The following is a 5,927-nucleotide window of genomic DNA, read 5'->3' on the forward strand; positions in this document are numbered from 1 at the left end:
AAGTAATAATCCTGTAAAAGATTGTAAGTAATTTTGGGCATTTCTAATATTCTCACACTTCACCTTTAAAATGAATACAATGACAAAATCCAGTACTGTAAATGAGTAACGATGAATCATGGTACTATAACTGGAGTCTTCTGTATGTGCAATTTCTTCAGTAAAAATGACGAGTTAATACTTTACAATCTAAGACAACAACAATACTAATCTAACTGTTTAAGTAGTGTGATCTTCTTTTAATAAATGATAAGGTTTGAATGTTCGATGATTAATTTGCTTTTCTAGAATTACTTGTCAATAACTACTACCTATGACCAAAGCTCATACAGTACACCCCGCGTGGATTGTTCATGCACTGGGCTCTGTCATTAAAGACTGTGAATAAGAGCTACATGTGGAAACACACAGTTTTTTTTTTAACAAAGTACAAATTCATGTAAAACAATGGTGCATAACGCTTATAAATGCGTATCGCCTATGAGTAACTTAACCGGTTCAGCTAGTTAACTGGAGGTGACTGGCTTTAACTAAAATACTTGAACATTGTTCACGGGAAAGCGTGGGATTTAAAATCATAACTGTTGACCAACCTTAATTACTAATTTACATTTCAACGCGGCTCGATGATCGACAGAAAACCAATAATTATAAATGTTTTAGTGTATAAAGAAGCCTAAATATCCAAAATCATTCCATAAATCGGCAAGCCAAAAATTCCAAAAGTATTCTCCGGAATGTTACATTCCTTTGAGAAAAACGGTAAAACCGTAAATAGGTCAGAAACAAAGAACTTACAGACTGTAACAGTCTTAAATTAGAGAAAAGGTGTGATACACACCTGAACTGGCTATCTGTAGAAGAAGCGATAAACCGTGCCGCGCACTCGCTTAATTGCTCAGTTCAAAATGAATCAACCAATCAGAGCAAGGATATCAACTCAAATGTTATGAACTCGATCTGAGTAAAACACGTTTTGAAACAAACTGAACTTATGTAAAATACTTAGACTCGAACATTTGACGTAAAACACCGAGGCAAGCTCAAAATGAAAGTTACGACTATTCACCTCCGTTACAGTGCAATTATAAAAAATAGCCGCAATACACGTTGACATCTCTTAAACCGAAATACGTTAAGTCTTCTTATAATTAAGACAATAAATAAATAATATGAATACGTTCATAGATGTGTCAGATTCTGAAAGCTGTCTTTTTAAAAATACACCCACTACATTATTTAAAGGCGGCATAATACGTTCAATTTATAAATAGGCACCTAAATTGCCGATGGCCGCGTTTTTAATAGTACAAATCACTATTTACGATCTTGAACTTCAAAACAAGCCTATGCATCGCCTATCATTAAACAAAAGCCTAGCGGGAATATCACGATAATTTAACATGTATTAATAATTTTCAATTGTCATACAAATAGAAAAATCAAAGTACTCATGTACTGAATCAATATACATTGAGTCTTTCACTTGCCTTAAAAAATCAAGAACAGAGACCAACTTCTTGCTAATCAAAACATTTAAACAGTCATTGTACAGTAATACTGTAAAGTCACTTTGTTCCGACATTATTGTCCCAACTTACACAACGGGGCAAATGATTCACACTTATACACAATACTTACTTTTGTAGAGACTTAAAAGTACGAATTTTGGCTTTACAATCTGAGTTTTATTTTGACCAAATTTGTTCAATACACACTCAAATTATACCTTCACAATGCATAAAACTAGGTTAAGTGTTTTTTTAGTATTCCATAGAGGGGTGGCCATTTGACCTGGGAGTGACAATTGAGACCTTTTGCTTTGGAATACTTTATAATTATCTCCCTTTGATTTTTAAATATTTTTATGAAAATCACAAGTTCATTTTGTTCTCAAGTAATTGTATTGATGAAATTGACAGGAAAAAAAGTTTACAACTACACAGTTACTACTGAATTCATCTTTTTCTAAGAATCAGAACTATTTTGCAAATTTAATAATTGTCAAAAACCTCGTCTTTTAAAATATATACAAGAAATAAATACTGTGGATCGAGCCGTCTCTGCAGGGTAGAACACAATAAGCCATTAGCCGTGAGGCAAAAGTCATTTCTCATGAACATGATAGTTGTCAGGAGAGAATTGGTGGGAAAGACCTCTCAATTGTTCTGGAACAATTGACCTTTTAATTTTGTTTTGTTTTTTTTATTCGTGTACTCATTTTACCCCCACGCCCCGTTTTGTGTGAGAAGTAAAAGTTATATAATATGCTGTCCATTCGTCTACCTTGTCCTCCGTATTGCTGAATGAAATTAAAATCTATCACATATTCTTTATTACATGATGGCTATTTTACACTCCCTTTTTTGTCTTTCCATCTGACTGAATTCTGAAGTTTGCTATATATAGTGGTTTCCGCGGAGTAGAGCCGTTGGTATCTATAAGTTAGCTTTGTTAAAAAAAATTTCTAGTTTTTTTGTGTTATTTTAATAATTGCAACTTCATATTTGTCTGTCGTTTGGTTTATGTTTCAGGCTTCTAGTTTTGTTCAATGGATTTTCTTTTATCAGTCACCTCTTAGGTTTCCTTTTACTTTGACAAAAACGCACCAGATAAACTTGAAAATGTGTTTGTCTGAAAGTGTACTTCTTGAGTCAATGTAATGAAAACTTATAGAAGGTTACAAATTTATCTTCTTCAAAGTATACAAAATTCAGACTGAGATAATAAACATGTTTTCATCAACATATAAACCTGAGATTATATGTAACAAGGCATTATAAAAAGCTGAACAACCTATCTGATATTTACATTTGTTGTTATAGTTATAAAGTCACAATGCCATTTTATGTTCTCAGATCATGAATGGTAACAAAGAGTAATCAAGGGAACCAAGGTTATAGCGGTAATCAAAAGAATGTAATCCAGGTACAAAGTCCAGACACGGAATACAGACATACACAACAAAGAACGTAAAGTAACTGAAATCATACATACAAATTAACAAAAGCAAATGAGCAACTCGGACTCCACTAAAAACTGGGATCATGGACCAGGTGCACCGGTACGGTAAGCGTCCTCTGCTTTTCAAGAAACACCCGCCGAGTTGCTCATAAAAAGTCAAGTCCGGGGTAGACAAACGAGGAAAGGAAAACTATGACCCGTTGAATAAATCAGTTTTCATGGTGCAGATGGATACACCATAAAACTTCTGTAGTGATGACCAATCTTGTAGCAACATAACCTTGTTCCAGATGCTTATTTGTTAGAGTTCTAGAGCGATATAAAAAGTCTGCGTAGTTTCGGCAAGCTCTGGCATAAAGTATGAATCATCACGTTTGTCGTAAAGTTTGGTCAATTGTTTTCCTTTTCCATCGATTTCTAAATGTAGGTCAAGATATGAAGCTGACTTCACAGTGTCTCTAGTATCCTTTATCTCAAGTTCTTTTGGGTAGATGCGATGTATCAAATCCCCGAAATCAGAATTGTTTAAAGATAATACGTCATCTATATGGCGGAAACTGAGATTAAAGGATCTAGCTAAACGATATTCATTCTTTCGGATCAGATCAGCTATAAAGTCAGCCTCACAGGAGTGGGGGAAAAGTAAAGGAGCACAATTTGTTCCCATTGGAATGCCGACCGCTTGTTGAAAAACACGTCTACCACACAGGACAAATATGTTGTCGATTAAAAATTCCAGCATTTTGTAAACATCTTCCTCTATATATTTGGAAGATGATTTGGAATTATTTCTTACAAAGTATGAGGAATCTCTACCAAGAACTATATATTTGTATCTAAGTGTACCATCTTTTTTGGAAAAACAACGATGTATTATGTTTTTAAGTCGGGATTTTAACTGACTATGGGAAATAGAAGTATACAGTGTTAAAAAATCATAGATTTTAATGTTATTATATTCAGATAATAGTCTTGAACTGATTGTCTCCAAAATATCTTTCGAATTCTTCAGGAACCACATTGAATTAATACCACTACGGGAGTAACAAGGATTGTGGTAGGACTGTTACCCCTCTCTGACAGTTGTGTGTATATAAGTTAAACGTTTTGAAAGAGGTTTGGTGGTACATTTTGCATATCCTGCTATGAAATGTTGTTTGTATGGATTCTTGTAGAGTTTAGGAATCCAGTACATAGACGGTAAACCACAATCATCGTCCTTGGTAGAGAGACCAAAAGAGGATAGCACAGATTCATGGTTTTCCACAATTTCTTCTTTGGAGAGTGTGGTAGCAGTATATGTCTTACCACTGCTATTATTTTCTACGTCTACCTCTCATAATAAACATTGGATGTTAAACGTTTTGCAGACAAAAACAATGTTGTTTTGGGCTTTGTCTGCTGGTATAACATATTTGTCATGTATAGTAGACAATGTTTTTGCTACATCGGAGTCTTTGAAAACCGATGTAGCATTGACACTCATTGGTCTATTTCAAAACTTTCATTCGTTTCAAAATTAAAGATCTCACGGCCTTTAACCACTCTGACAGAGAATCAATGTCTTCTTTTTCTCATTTTATCCATTTTCTTTCATAGTCCTCGACGGCATCCATAAGAACTTTAAAGTTGTAATTCCAATTTCCGCAGAGATTTGTTTTCGATGATGGTTAAATCTCCTGTAACGACGTGACCAGAAGAACCATATTTGAATGGTGAATTTTTGCAAGAACAGTCAGGTGGTTTAGCCTTGAAGTCCTCAATTTTGAGGTTCTGCAATAGCCTTTTATAAGTGAAAGTTTTGGATGCAATGGGTGAAGTATAGGAATATGAAATAATTGGCATGGATTTGTCATTGAAATATGGGGGAATTTTGTTGGCAACGTTTTTGTGATGGAGGATGTTAGCCAAATTAATTGCATCTATACCTGACAAACGGTAGTGGAAGAAATGATCGTTTTTCTTCATCTTGACTTTTCTCTCAAACTGGTTTAAAGAGTCTGTGGAAACCAATATACAAAATGATGACAACAAGTCTGTATAATGATGAGGTGGGGACAGAAACAAAGGTGTCAAGACTTGTTTTGTAAAGGGATTATAGTAAAGTGTGAGGTATAGAATAAAGTTTGATTCTAATGTGATAACTTAGGTGACGTATAGTGGCGATGGCCATGACTCCTCTCCCGTCTTGGATTTTTGTCAAATAAATTCATCAGATTTATGATATTGTTATATTGGCTTGAAAGTTTTCCTATACTTTTGATGTTGTCATTGCATCCGTAAGGAATTGCAGTACCCAATCTGCGTATCCAGTACTCCTCTCTTCCCTACGATACTAAGAACGGGACTGTTCGTAGGATGGTAATTGTTTTCTAAAATACGAACAAAGTTACCTAACTGATAAAATCGAGGCAGAAGTCAATAGAAAAGTCCGTATAACATAATGTCAGGATAAAATCCAGAAAGTTTGAAACCATCGCAGCGGTCCTGACTTGACACAAGCATTTCCAAAACGGAAGATTGGTTATTTCTCACTCATGACATTTTGAGTACGGAATGAGGAAGTTTATTATCGACACCTGAACGTGTTTTAAAGGCTTTCCATTGAGAGGTACGGGAAAATATATAGTCACATAAAAATGACTACAATACGTCATCATGAAAAAATGAAAAATTGAGTAAGTTTTAAATGCTGCATTATTCCCTTTCAAAAGGTAATGTTATCTGTCAGTTTTCACATCAGTAATCATCCTACATATTCGCCTACAATTAACAGCAAGTAATATAGTAGTCAATCTGTAAATAGGGAATAGAGTTGGTATTCTATTGAGTTTAAATTGAAAATCACCTGATTTAACTTGACAATTTACCAAAGATTTAAACTTTCCATCAAGACAAGATCATTGCATCTATGAAATATTAGGAGTGTAAATCTTCATATTAACTTCCAGTCTACTACCGCA

Source organism: Perna viridis, chromosome 12 (genome assembly GCF_037379345.1).
Source record: "Perna viridis isolate PV_CMFRI_1.1 ecotype Kerala chromosome 12, ASM3737934v1, whole genome shotgun sequence".
Classification (NCBI taxonomy): Eukaryota; Metazoa; Mollusca; class Bivalvia; order Mytilida; family Mytilidae; genus Perna; species Perna viridis.